Here is a 15,581-nt window from a genome sequence, read left to right as displayed (position 1 = left end):
AAAGCCCTCTTGAGATACCAGTCTGGTATCTGGCTTACAGGGTTCCCATTCTTAAAATTGAATACAGAAGTCTCTTCTTGTGAGGCCCAGGAAACTCTGGATACCTTGGCGACCTAGAGAAGAGAGGAATTCACTCAAATCTGTAGGCATAATAGGTGGCAAAATCTGATGGTGAGTTCTTGGCTTGGTATCCTAGCCTGGGTTTTTGAGATTCCTTATGAAAAGTTCAAACAAAGCAAATTTTAAAAGGCCTATGTGATCGATTAACATTCTTGCTATGCTTATTTAAATAATAAGGCCAAATCTAATGACACTAGATTTATTTTGTAATACAACATTAAAAAGGGGGGAGATTGTAAAAAAATTTGTTTCGGTGGAAAACTATAGTGGACCTATTATTAGATTCTAGCTCTGTTCATTGTCTTTGAGGTTTCGTTATATTCTTGTAAACTGGACAGGATCCAGAATTCTAGTTTCCTTTGATATCTGGCTATAAGTGTCCAAACTAACATTCTAATTTTTTCTCCCATCCTTCTGCTTTGGCATCACTACGAACTAAAACTGCCATTTTCCCAAAGCTCTGCAAGCTGAAGCTGGACAACTTGACACGAACTTCAAACAAATTACCATAACAGATTGTGTGCAGGCGACCATCATGCTGCTGCTGTTTGGGCCCCTCAGAAAGTTCACCCGATGTCATCGCTAAACACACTCAAATTGCAAACCAGGAAATTTCTTGTGTTGCTTCTCTCACCCTCAGTCAATCATTTAAAGATGCTTTGAGCCCAATATCCAGAAATGTTCTTGACTGGCTGCCTTCTGGACACAGAAACTGGGTTTGTAGACATTAATCTTGGTTTTTCTTTTTCTGTTTCATAGAAATGCCCCTCATTAAATACCTGATTGTTCATACATCCGGCAGATATCCTCTACCAAACGAGGAATAGACTTCTATTATTCAAAGGAAAGAAGATCGACTCTTCTTTCCTTTGAACCACAGGGAGGATTGACAGAAACTCCCTCCTTTGACTAAACATTAGTTAGGCTCCTCTGAGTCCTCCTCTCAACAAGGCTTCAATCTTGGGCTCCATCCTTAGTCTAGGGACTCTGCCTGTTTAGTCCACTTTAAGCAAGTATCCTGCTGGATCAGTTTAGCAAAAATCTCCCATCCTTGGTATCTGATCAAATGGCCTGCCTTTTAAAATAACCCTGTCAAGTCAGTGTAGCCAGAATTCTCCTTACTTCTGATGTTTCCTTTCAGTAATTTTCCATCCACTGACACCCACTCTGCTCCTTGGCTATAGATACCCACTGCCCTTATTGGAGTTAGAGTTGGGCCCAATCTCTCTCTCCCACTGCAGCCCCCAGTGCAGTCGTCCCTGAACAAAGTCTTCTTTATTGTCTCATCAAATGTCATCCATATTTTTTTCTTTAACGTAGTCCAAAATACTAGCTATTAGAATGAAAAGAAGCTTGAAAAGCTTTATTAAGGATGTTGGTATTTCAACTAATTTTGCAATCCACAATGTACTAGAATTGATTCAGTGATGCTAGACTTTTTTAATATTGAGAAGCAATTTGCTGCTGGTTAAGTACTGACTCTTGTGCCAGAAAGCCTGGGATTAAATTTTGGCTCAGGTACTTACTTACTGTGGCACTTTTGGGCAAATTGCTTAACTGTTGTGTGCCTGCATTTCCTCACCTATTTGTTGATGTTAATATTACCTATTTAATTGGATTGCTTTGAGGATTAAATGAATTAATATATGTAAAACATTTAAAACAGTGCCTGTGTAGAGTAAATACTATTTAGGTGTTAGCTGCTATTATTATTATTACTACTTACATTGACTCTTATCTTTCCTGAGATTTCAGACTCCTAGAAATCAGGGAGATCTGCAGTGTGGATATATGGTTGTGGAAACTCTCTGAATCCTGGAATATCAGCTGAGAGATTGATGAGGGCATTATAGGTTGGCTCAGTTCATCAGCATTAGGCTTTGAGGTCATTTGTACTCTATTGCCCCCTCAGTACTTTAAAGGTTTCTTTTGAGCTTGATAATCTCTATTAAAAATGTCCACATCAAGTGTTTCTGACACCTAATAAAATTAATTCATTAGATAAAAGTATAAATATTTTCTGTTACAAATAATTTTTGATAACAAAAAAAGAAAAAGATATCCAAATCTATTCAGAGTGAGCAAACTGTATTTGCAACATGCTGTATATTGTGATATATTACAATCCACCAGTAGGTTTGATTAGGTTGAACCACATGAAATTGCCCATAATCAATCATTTTTGACTCACAAAAATGACAGATCTTTTCAAATTGTTAAACCTAGTATTTCCTGAAATTTACTAGACAAAGAATATATGCTTTTATTTTTTCTTATTCATATTCTACACTTTTCTTTTTTTGTCAGTTAAAATAACTAAGAAATGATGTGGACAGATAAGGTCAACAACAGCAAACAAAATTATTCTTATATGAAATAACACTCTGGAACTGGTTATCTCCTCTTTGTCTTTGCCTTTAACCTCTAATACTTTCCCTTGCTCCCTGCTGTGATGTTGTGGTAAGCCGGCTGGCCTGACATGTAGCCACACAGACTTTTTCCCTACCAACTTTGCATATATTAGCAACCAAATGCTGTGCCTTTGTTTAGAATATTGCTTTTTTAAGTATGCTTGGAAAGATTTTCTGGCAGGGCAACCTTATTCTTCAGAAGCTTAAATGGCTTGAATATACTAATTAACGAAACACCAAATTGTTTGTCTGATTTACTGCTCAATGTCTTTTGTAATGATTTGCTGGATTTGCTAAAATTCAGAAGGTTCCACTTATTAAAAACCAATAGCAGCTCCAATTATTTTGCTGGTCATCTGCAATCTGGTGATCTGCAATCATTATTTCACTTTCTGAGACCCACGAAAAATATAAATAATATCTTCAAATTTTATTTTTGAATAGCTCTTAAAGATATATAATGTATATAATAATGTATAACATAATGTATATATGATATAATGAAACATATACATTTTAGTGTGGTATATCATTTTACTTTTCACTTTAGTTTGAAAAGAGTAAGATGAAAGCAACCATGCTTTCAAAATAAAACAGAAGCCTGGGCAAGATAGTGAGACCCCATTTCTAAAAAAGTTAAAAAAAAAATTAGCCAGGTAGGGTGGTGTACATTGTAGCCCCAGCTACTCAGGAGGCTGAGGTGGATCACTTGAAACAAGGAGGTTGAGGCTGCAGTGAGCCATGACAGCACCACTGCACACTAGCTTGGGTGACAGAGTAAGACCGTGTCTCCAGAAAACCCCAAAAAACAAACGAACAAAAACCCAAAACAGAATTGCTTTAATATATGGATAGAAAAATAATCCAATCTAAGTCACATATCTATATGTAATTAAATGGACTTGATATAAGTTTAAGTCTCTTCAGCAGAACATTGACTTTAAAAAATTAGGTCTCTATTAGCAAGAGCTATTAATAACAGCAGGAAGCATGGAGAAAATATTGCTCTAGCCTGTTCTTAGGCAGCTTTAAAGGTTAAAATGAAAGGCTTTTTGATGGGAAGGGAAAGTCTTCATTCCAGATTGCTCCAAAAGGAAAAAGTGAGCATTCATAGAAAGATATGGTCTGGAGGCAGTGATCACTTGGAACAATAATACAGAACTTAACACTATGAGCAAATCACAAATCCAACTAAAATCACCAGTATTTTCCCACTTCCAATCTATTCTTCATGCCCACAGCAAGAGGATTTTTTCAAAATATGAAACTGAGCATAGTATCTGCCATTTATAAAGACTCAATAGCTTTATGTTATTCTTGAACTTAAAAATATATTCACATGGTCTTATACAGCTAGTATTGTTACAGTAGGTAGCTAGTCAGACACGAGCAGGGCAGGAGAGGGCCCCCCACCCCCAACCAAGAATGTCAGGCAACCATCAGGTGATCGTCAGGCAGATGGTCTGTCTCCCTAAAATAATAATTGGTCACAGCTGGTGCCAGGGAAAGGCAGCCTCCCAATAGATAAAAACACCTGAAACTTGATCAGCAGCTTTCTGGTAAGATCTCAGGAGTTAGGCAAGTGGGGGCAAGCATATACACTAAGAGGCAAAATGGCGGAGTTTAACTGGTATATGACCTTCTTCTAAGAACACTAGATCGGTAAGGAAAGAATGCCTCAAGTGAGCACATGTACAACTCTGGTAAATACACTATGCATACAGCCCCTCCCAAGTGCTGGTAGGCCACTGCTCAGGAGGACAGCCCACCCCAAGGGAAGAATCAGGGGAAAAGGGACGTAATTCCCCCAGAAACATGCCAACATATAAAATCCCAAGTCAAAGGTCAAACCATGCACTTGATCTGTCAAATAACCTGCGTGGCCCGCTTCCAAGTGTACTTTACTTCGTTTCCTTCCTGCTCCAAAGCTGTTTAATAAACTTTCACTGCTGCTCTAAAACTTGCCTCAGTCTCTCACTTTGCCCTGCTGAATTCTTTCTTCTGAGGAGGTAAGAACTGAGGTTGTTGCAAACCCATATGGATTCACCACTGCTAACAGTATGATTCAGTTACTTAATTCCTCTAACAACTTCCTATCCATGGACACTCTTCACCAGTTACTTCACTTGATCTTCCAGACACACTGTCCCTTTAGTCCCTGGTACCTTCTATGTCCCTTCCAGCTACACAGGCTCCTGCTATGCTTTTCTGGCTAGAATGTGCTTTCTTTCCTTCTTGACTCAGTTAACTGATATTCTACTGGCAATTAACGATAAGATAGTTTGGTTTATTGCGATATTGGCTTATGAATGAAGTGCTTTGGGGGTACAGAGGTGTCCCTCCATCTTAGTTACCAGCAATAGAAGCCAAATTGTAATTTCAGCAGAAAATACATTTATTAAAGGATAGGAAGCACCTCACAGAATTCTTCAGGATGCTATAGAAACAGCTTTGGAAGTTACCCAACCAGGAAAGGAGCGTGCAGCATGCAATGCTACTGTCTGGAAGCTGCAAGATATATGTTGCCACTATAATAACTTTTCTGTTATATTTGGAAACTGGAAGTAGCTGCTACTGCTGCTTCAGAAATGAAGACTCCAGAAATGGAGTCTGTAGTCTACGTTTTTTTCATGTCTCTAATTTTTGTTTCAAAGTCTGTGGTGAGTATGCCTGATTGGCAGTCCTGTTTATGGACTTATGCCCAATGTGTAAGAGAGGCTGGGAGAGTAAGTAGTAGGCATTTTAAGCTTGTAAGATAGAAAATATCTCTGATTCAGAATGTAGGGTACTCCCTAAACCCAGAAAGAGAGCTCTAATACTAATTATCCAAGAATAACAAATATCCGCTGGCTGAGCAATACAGACAGAATTGAGAAAAACCTTTCAAGGAAGGTAATATTTTAGTTGTGTCTAGGTTTTTTTTTTTTTTTCCTACTTTTTGTTAAGCAAGACTTTGTCAAGCAAAGTCTTCATGATAGGGAGGCCACTGCAGGAAAAGAAGAGAGAATAGCATTGGTTCTTAAGCAGCTTTGGAATCAAATGAAGAGCTTTATAAAAAACAATCCCCATGGCCAGTGCAATGGCTCATGTCTGTAATCCCAGCACTTTGGGAGGCCAAGGCGGGTGGATCGTATGTCAGGAGTTTGAGACGAGCCTAGACAACATGATGAAACGCTGTCTCTACTAAAAAATACAAAAAATTAGCTGGGCGTGGTGATGGGCACCTGTAATCCCAGCTACTTGGGAAGCTGAGGCGGGAGAATTGCTTGAACCTGGGAGGCGGAGGTTATAGTGAGCTGAGATCGTGCCACTGCACTCTAGCCTGGGCAACAAGAGTGAAACTCCATCTTAAAAAAAAAAAACAAAAAAAACCCGAAACGTAGTCACTTATTTTATAGGTGTGGAGTGGGTCCCTGATATCTCTGATATCTCATATTACTATCAGGATATTCTGTGACAATCATTTGGTTAAGTATCTGTGAAAGCACAAGCACTGACACATAAAATAGATGGTCTGCTTAAGAGAAAGCAGTAAGTATAAGTGGCGCTCAGGGAGATCAGAGATGAGGCAAGAAAGCAAACTATGGCAAATATAAAAGGTTATGATTGACTTCCTGAAGCATTTAAAGTGTATTTTATAGGCCCTCAGACATTTTTGAGAATGGAGATCACACATAATAGAAACTTGTTAACTCTGCATGTGGGTAAAACATAACATGACACTTCAGTGAACAAAATAGGAAACGACTAGATATCAGTTATTAAAACAAAACAAAATACCCAAGGAAATGGAATAAAACTGAGCCTTTTATATATCTTGTATGCAGGTACCTGAAGGCTTAATCAAGGAATAGATCCAGGTCAGTCCTTCATTTTTTCAGGTAAATTAGAATACAGCATTAGTAGTCAGTGAACATTTGGACAGAATAGAGGGTTGCAGGAGCAAAGAAGAACTCTTAAAGTTCCAAACAACTTTAGACAAAGTTCTTTAAAGAAAGTTCTTTAGGCCAGGCAAGGTGGCTCATTCCTGTAATCCCAGCACTTTGGGAGGCTGGATCACATGAGGCAGGTGGATCACATGAGGCCAGGAGTTCAAGGCCATTCTGACCCACATGGAGAAATCCTGTCTCTACTAAAAATACAGAAATTAGCCAGGTGTGGTGGTGCATGCCTGGAATCCCAGCTACTCAGGAGCCTGAGGCAGAAGAATCACTTGAACCCGGGAGGCAGAGGTTGCAGAGAGCCAGATCATGCCACTGCACTCCAGCCTGGGTGACAGAGCAAGACTCTGTTTCCAAAAAAAAAAGAAAAAGTTCTTTAAACAGAGGACAAAACAAAGCCCACCTTCTGCCGGGAGGTTCTGGGAAGAAACTGCTAGAGAAGAAAAAGGGCCTGGCGTGGCCCGGCATATCCTCTGTTAACTGGGGGACCATCAAGGATGGGGAAAGGAGAAAGTTTCCCCATCCTTGCTTTGTCACACTGGGTTTGGAGGCAGTAGCATGACTACAACTGAGATTAGCTGTAACCCAGAATTGCTTATTCTCTTTCCTTGTATATGACCTACAGAATGCCATGTATATAAACAGGTGTACTTATGTTAGGTTGTGCCTATTCATACATGTTGGCACTAAGTCTATACATACAATATTGATATACGAGGATGTTGTAATTTATTGACATGCAGTGTACAAAGTGGTTTATGGCATGATGCCGATTTCTAGAGCTACAAGTAATATATTAAAAAATTATAAATGACACAGTAATAAAGTTCCTTCTGAGAAGAAGAAGAGAGGTTTATGGGATAATGTCCAAAAGATAATAGCCCAGACTCACTTCTGGAATGGATGCGGAGTGAGGAGCTCCCCAGTGAAACAACCATAACTGGTAAAATATTTATAAAAATACAATCATTTAAAATCTCTGAAAATTGTCTCAAGGGCACACAGCCAATGAGGAAACATTTATGCAAGACAATTTCTTAACTCTTGGGAAGAACAATGAGAATCACTGGCACTTGAGTCACAACCCACTCCCTTCCTCACTCTCACTCACCAGCTCAGCAGGACAGAGGCTCCACTACAGGCAGGTGTGGTCAAGATTACAGGGCTCCCCTTCTCCCCACCTCCCAGCCAAGGGCTCTGATATCTTCCACAGAGAGGCAAGCCATCAACATTTCTCATGACCCCAGCTATGTATTGCAGATGTAAAATTCCACTCAAGTACAGTTGAGAGGCCAGGGGTTCCCTTTCTGCACCAAGACCTTATCTGTAGAGCAAAAGTTCTTCTACTCCAGGTGAGGTAGACTAAGAACACTGGAGCTTAAAGCATCCATGCCCCAGCTCACCCTTAGGGCACAGGTTCCATGCTGGGAGAAGCAAGTCAAGAGATTAGAGGCTACTCCTCTGCACACTGCTCTGCTCATAAAACAGGTTTACCACTGCATGAAAAGTGGGCTGCTGTTCCTAACCGCTAGTAGTTCCAAGATTTTGCCCAGGGGGAGGAGAATGTCATAAGAACAGAGAACTCCAAAGCTCTCCCCAAGAGAACTGACTTTATCGAGAATAGAGTGTGGGAGAGTTCAAGCCCAAGAGTGCTTGAACAATGAAGATTTTGATGGTAAGCAAGAGGAGGCTAGTATCTCCATGAGAGAAATAAGCTAAGTAGTAGGTCATTTCAGTGAATAATAGGAAATGACTGGATATCAGTTATTAAACAAAACAGAAAAACACGCCCAAGAACATGAAGGTATTTGCCAGAGAGAATCAAAGAGACAGCTAAGAACAATCCTCCTGGCTTCAGAATAAACTTCAAAGAGTGGCCTCAAAATTAGTTCAGTATAGGGGACAGAATTTAATTGGAACAGACTGTAGAGCAATTTGTTCCCTGGGGTTTATTGGAAACAACAGAGCATTACCCCAGCAATTACTAGAGCTTAACGGGTAGGTATGATACCAATAGAAGCAAACAGCATAACAGATCAGGGAAAGAGACAGTCAAAGGGAGTCTGTCATAGCTACTGTCATCCCAGGAGGACTATATGCATGGGAAACGCTTGTGTTCTGAAGAGAAACATCAGAAGCTTCACATAGGTGGTGAATAGACTTTGTTAAAATAGTCCAGGAAAGTCATTAAATGAATAAAGAGGCCAACAACAATGAGTACGGAGGACTAATATTCAGAATTGCTACAATATGCTATCTAGAAAGTCCAGTTTTCAATAAAATATTATAAGATATGCAAAGAGGCCAGACACGGTAACTCATGCCTGTAAATCCCAGCACATTGGGAGGCTGAGGTGGGCAGATCACTTGAAGTCAGGAGTTCCAGACCAGCCTGGCCAACATGGTGAAACCCTGTTTCTACTAAAAGTACAAAAAATAAAAATAATTAGTCCGGCGTGGTGGCAGGTGCCTGTAATCCCAGCTATTTGGGAGGCTGAGGCACAAGAATTGCTTGAACCCGGGATGTGGAGGTTGCAGTGAGCCGAGACTGTGCAGCTGTACTCCAGTCCAGCCTGGGTGACAGAGCGAGACTCCATCTCCAAAAAAAAAAAAGAGAGAGAGAGAGAGAGACATGCAAAGAAACAAGAAAGTTCAGCTCATACACAGGAAAAAAATAGTGAACACAAATTGCCTGTGAGAGGACCCAGATTTCAGACTAAACAAAGATTTTAAAGGAGTCATTATAAATATGATATATTTGAAGAACTAAAGCAAACTATGCTTAAAGAACAAAAGGAAAGTATGATTATAAAATTTTAACAGATATATAATATTAATAAAGAGACAGAAATTATAAAAAAAAATCGGGCAATTGTGGCTGGCCAGGTGTGGTGCGTGGGTTTGTGGCCTCTGCTTTGCAATGCAAGTGGGTGGCCTGGCTTCTCTCCTCCCCTGCCTCCATCTGGATCACGAGTGCCAGTGCTTCAGCATTAGAGAAAGAGATTGGCCCAGAACGGTTTCCAGTCAATGAGCACTATTTTGGGTTAGTCAATTTTGGGAATACCTGCAATGGGCACTTTTGGGTTAGTCAATTTGGGGAATATGTGCAATTTTGGGAATTCAGTACTTCATGCGCTTTATTTTTGTCATCCATTTCAGGAAAAAGTTCTAGCATACAAGACAACCTAGGAAGAAGGAAAATTTTAATGTGCTCAGCAACTTTCTTCCACAGTGTAGCCACACAGAAGGAAAAGGTTGAAGTAATATCTCCCGAGAAGTTCAAAACAAGATTACAGAAAGAAAATGAGCTTTTCCGCATGCAACAAGATGCCCATGGGTTCTTAAATTACCTACTAAATACAATTGCTGATATTTTATAAGAAGAGAGAAGGCAGGATAAACAAAATGGTCACTTACCAAATGGTAATATTGATACAGAAAATAACAACAGCACACCAGACCCAATGTAGTGCATGAAATTTTTCAGAAAACATTAACTAATGAAACCAGATGTATTACTTGTGAAACTATAGGAGCAAAGATGAAGATTTTAAAGAACTTCCTGTGATGTAGAACAAAATACATCAGTTATTCACTGTTTAAGGGTTTTTAGCAACACAGAAACTCTATGAAGTGAATACAAACATTACTGTGAAGAATGTTGTAGCAAACAGGAAGCACATGAATGAAAGTTTAAAAACCACCCATGATTATAGCTCTACATCTGAAAAGATTTAAATATATGGATTAAATTCACGGATGTACGAAACTTTCTTACTAGGTAGTTTTTCGTTTGGAACTTTGTCTGTGTAACACTTCAGAGGATGCAACCAATCCAGACAGAATGCATGACCTTGTTGCTATTATGATTCACTGTGGAAGTGGCCACAGGTGAGGCCATTATATTGTAATAGTTAAGAATCAAGATTTCTGCTTGTCCTTTGATGACACTGTAGAAAAAAATGAATGTACAAATTACTGAAGAATTCTATGTATTGACCCCAGACATCGCAAAGAACTCCGAGTCTGGTTACATTCTGTTCTATTAGTCTCAGAACTGAGTGGAGACCGTGAGCAGGACATACTTTCTGCCTTATTTCTCCTCTGGTTATTTTGGAGAGAATCAATCACTAATTTTTCAAGAAAATAGAAATGCAGGAAGGTCAAAAGCCACTAATACTCTTCGCACACAATAAAGCAAAGGATTTTGATGATATGGATTTTGAAAAAAGAGAAAGGTGGAAATTCTGTATGGAAATAAATATATAATATAATTAAGTAAGAAATTCACTAGAGGGGCACAGTCATAGATTTCAGTTGGCAGAATAAAGAATCAGTGAACACGATGATAGATTGATAGAGATTATGTAATGAAAACACAGAGAAAAAAGAATGTAGTAAACAACAGAGCCTCAGAGAAATATGGGACACCACTAAACACAGCAGCATATGCATAAGGGGGTACCAGAAGGAGATGAGAGAAAGAAACAAAATAATACTCAAAGAAAGAATGGCTGGAAACTTCCAAAATTTGATGAAAATTCATTAATTGACCTATTGAAGAAGCTCAACAAATTCCTAGTAGGATGAGGACAGAGAAAATCATACTCAGACACATCAAAGTGAAAATGTTCAAGGGAGAGAAAATTTTGAATGCAGTAAGAGAAAAATACTTCCTCACATACAAGGGAAGCTCAAAAAGATCAGTGGCTGACTTCTCATCAGAAACAATGGAGACCAGAAGGCAGTGGGATGATATAAACAAAGTGCTGATGGGAAAACAAAACCCCAAAACTTGTTACTTAAAAATTTTAATTCTGGGCTGGACATGGTGGCTCACGTCTGTAATCCCAACACGTTGGGAGGCCGAGGTGTGTGGATCACTGGAGGCCAGGAGTTCAAGACCAGCTTGGGCAACATAGTGAAACCCTGTCTCTACTAAAAATACAGAAAAATCATCTGGGTCTGGTGGTATGTGGCTGTAATATCAGCTACCTTGGAGGCTGAAGCACGAGAATCCCTTGAACCCAGGAGGTGGAGGTTGCAGTGAGCCGAGATCACACTGCTGCACTCCAGTCTGGGTGATGGAGACAGCTGTATCTAAAAAAAAAAAAAAAAAAAAAAAAAAAAAAAAAAAAAAAAATTCATTCTGGCAAAACTCTATTTCAAAAAGGAAGGTGAAATAAGTATGTTCCCAAGGAAACTGAAACTGAGAAAATTTATTGATAACACATCTATCTACATTATAAGAAACACTAAAGAAACTTCTTCAAGAATCCAGTTGATAATTTGACATCAAGAAAATGAAAAGGGGCAGCACAAGTAAAAGTAATTATAAAAGATACAACGAATGCATACTTCGTCTCCTTCTTTCCTCGACTGAAAAAGAAATTGTACAAAACAATATTGTAGGATAAAGTACTGTTGGGCCTATCACATATATAAATATATTTGACAAGAATAACATAAAGGAGCACAGAATAAGCATGTGACAAAATATAACACCTCTTCATGTTAAAAATATTCAACAAACAAGAAGTAGAAGAGCACTTTCTCACCCATTAAAGGGCAGTTATGGAAAATCCACAGTTCATATCATATAATGGTGAATGAATGCATGTTTCCCCCCCAGATCAGGAACAAAAAATATCTAGTCTTGCCACTTCTATTCAACATTATGCTGGAAGTTCTAGCCAAAGAAACTAGACAAGAAAATGAAATAAAAGGCACACAGATTGGGAAAGAGTAAGATAGAGGTAAGACTACCTCTATTTAAGATGATATGATCTTTTTTAAAAGAATTTTTGTAGGTACATAGTAGGTGTATGTATTTACGGGGTACATGAGATGTTTTGATACAGACATGCAATGTGAAATAAGCCCATCATGGAGACTGGGGTATCCATCCCCTCAGGCATTTATCCTTTGAGATATAAACCATTACATTCTTTAAGTTTAAAATATACAATTATTATTAACTATAGTCACTCTATTGTGACTATAGATTTTATTCATTCTTTATAGTTTTTGTACCCATTAGCCATCCCCACCTCTCCCCCAATCCCCCTACTACCCTTCCCAGCCTCTGACAACCATAGCCTCCCAGGTAGTTGGGACTACAGACATGTGCCACTATGCCTGGCTTTTTTTTTTGTTTGTTTGTTTTTGTTTTGTGAGGCAAAGTTTCACTATGTTGCCCAGGCTGGTCTCGAACTCCTGGGCTCAAGTGATCTGCCTGACCTCAGCTTCTCAAAGTGTTGGGATTAGAGTCATGAGCCACACTGTACCCGGCCAATTGTTTTGTTTGATTCCGCAAATGAGTGAGAGCATGCATTGTTTGTCTCTCTGCGCCTGGCTTATTTCACTTAGCATAATGGTAGCTCTATTTTTAGTTTTTAAAGGAACCTCTAGACTGTTGTACATAGTGGCTGTAATAACTTGCACTCCCACCAACATTGTAGGAGGGTTCCCTTTTTTCCACATCCTAACTAGCATTTGTTATTGCCTATCTTTGGATATAAGCCATTTTAATTGGGGTGAGAGGATATCTCATTGTAGTCTTGATTTGCATTTCTGATGATTGATAGAGCACGCTTTCATATACCTGTTTGCTATTTGTATGTCTTCTTTTGAGAAATGTCTATTCAATCAAATCTTTTGCCCATTTTTAAATTGGATTGTTAGATTTTTGTCCTGTAAAGTTTCTGAGCTCCTTACATATTCTGGTTATTGATCCCTTGTCAGATAGGTAGTTTGCAAATATTTTCTCCCATTCTGTTTGTTGTCTCTTCACTTTCTTGACTGTTTCCTTTGCTGTGCAGAAGCTTTTTAACTTAATGTGATCCCATTTGTCCATTTTTGCTATGGCTGCCTGTGCTCATGGAATGTTGCTCAAGAAATAGTTGCCCAGATCAATGTCTTAGAGAGCTGCTCCAATGTTTTCTTGTAGTAATTTCATAGTTTGAGGTCTTAGGTGTAAGTCTTTAATGTATTTTGATTCGGTTTTTGTTTATGGTGAGAGATGGGGGTCTAGTTTCATTCTTTGCATATGAATATTGAGTTTTCCCAGCACCAATTATTGAAAAGACTATCTCTTCCCCCAGCGTATGCTTCTGGTACTTTTGTCAAAAATGAGTTCACTGTATGTGTATGGATTTGTTTCTAGGTTTTTCAATTCTGTTCCATTGGTCTGTGTGTCTGTTTTTATGCCAATACCATGCTGTTTTGGTGTTTACATATATAAATCTGTAGTATATTTGAAGTCAGGTAATGTGATTTCTCCAGTTTTGTTCTTTTGCTTAGAACAGCTTTGGTTATTTTGGATTTTTTGTGATTCCATATAAATTTTAGGATTGTTTTTTCTATTTCTGTGAAGGATGTCACTGGTATTTTGATAGGCATTACACTGATTTTATACATAAGAAAGCCAAAGGAATGTTCTAAAAATCTACAAAAATTAACAAGTTCAGCAAGATTGCAGGATACAAGATCAATATACAAAAATCAATCATTTTCTTTTGGCATTGACTCAGTGTTAAAAAAATTGGTTATTTTCTCTAAACTGGCAATGAATAATCTGAAATGAAATAATAAAACAATTCCATCTAAAATTGTATTAAAAATTAAAATATTTGTGAATAAATTTAACAAAGGAAGAGTAAAATTACATTTTAAAAACTACAAAATATCAGTGAAAGAAATTAAAGACTTAAGTGAATACAAAGACATCTCACGTTCATGGATCTCAGCTCTACTGTTGTTAAGATGATAAAATTCTCCAAATTGATGTACTGATTCAATGTAATCTCTATCAAAATCCCAGCTGACTTCATTGCTAAAATTGGTAAGTTGATCTTAAAATTCACATGGAAATTGATGGAACGTAGAATAGCCCAAACACACCATTATAAAAAACAGGAACAGAATTGGAGGACTCTTACTTCCTTATTTCAAACATATCAAAGCTACAGTGATTAAGATAGTGTGGTACCTACAAAAAGATAGATACGTACAGATCAAGGAAATAGACATGACAGATAAATAACAGCATGTATTGACAAAGATGTGGAGAAACTGAAACCCTCATACACTCTTGGTAGGACTGTAAATGGTGCAGCTGTTTTGGAAAACAGCCTAACAGTCTCTCAAATGTTAAACATAAAGTTAACATATGAGTCAGTAATTCTATGCCTAGATATATAACAAAGAGCAATGAAAATATATATTTACATAAAAACTTGTACACAAATATTTATAGTATTATTATTCACAATAGCTAAAAAGTAGAAACAACTCAAATATTCATCAATAGATGAATAAAATAAAAGGTGGTATATTCATAACTGAAATATTATTTGGTAATAGAAAAGAAAAAATTACTGATACATGCTACAATACTGATGAACATTAAAAATACTGTACTAAGTAAAAGAAGGAAATGAGAAAATAATGAGCAGGGAAGAGCCTGGCGTGGTCACACTGAAAACATACAGTCATTAGGCTTAGTATTGATAAGCCAAGAGAAGGTCAGTAAAGGTATGAGGAGATTGATCATTTGTATTGAGGCCTGTTTCATCTAGAAGGATAAAGAGTCATGGCAGTGTAACGGTGAATTCGATCAGATGCCCAGTACTTTAAACTGCTCTAGTTCCCCTTTTTTATTCTGAAGTTCCTAAAACCTGTTAAAAGCCAGGAATCTCATTATTAAGAATCAGGAAGAAGTTGAATCCCTGAATAGACCAATAACAGCGTCTGAAATTGAGGCAATAATTAATAGCCTACCAACCAAAAAAAAGTCCAGGACCAGAGAGATTCACAGCCAAATTCTACCAGAGGTACAAGGAGGAGCTGGTACCATTCCTTCTGAAATTATTCCAATCAATAGAAAAAGAGGGAATCCTCCCTAAGTCATATTATGAGGCCAACATCATCCTGATACCAAAGCCTGGCAGAGACACAAGAAAAAGAGAGAATTTTAGACCAATATACCTGAAGAACATCGATGCAAAAATCCTCAATAAAATACTGGGAAACTGAATCCAGCAGCACATCAAAAAGTTTATCCACCATGATCAAGTGGACTTCATTCCTGGGATGCAAGGCTAGTTCA

The 15,581-nt window shown here is 38.2% G+C and overlaps 1 protein-coding gene and 1 pseudogene across 15 annotated transcripts in view; one reads left to right on the top strand and one right to left on the bottom strand.

Annotated features, from left to right (window-relative positions):
- The window catches only part of MBD5 (methyl-CpG binding domain protein 5), a 509,020-nt gene that overhangs the window by 206,776 nt on the left and 286,663 nt on the right, over window positions 1-15,581 (bottom strand).
- On the top strand, window positions 9,575-10,533 carry LOC100427661 (ubiquitin carboxyl-terminal hydrolase 12 pseudogene; annotated as a pseudogene).

The sequence above is a fragment of the Macaca mulatta genome, chromosome 12 (assembly GCF_049350105.2).
Source record: "Macaca mulatta isolate MMU2019108-1 chromosome 12, T2T-MMU8v2.0, whole genome shotgun sequence".
NCBI classification, from domain to species: domain Eukaryota; kingdom Metazoa; phylum Chordata; class Mammalia; order Primates; family Cercopithecidae; genus Macaca; species Macaca mulatta.
This window is presented reverse-complemented; position numbering and strand designations above follow the sequence as displayed.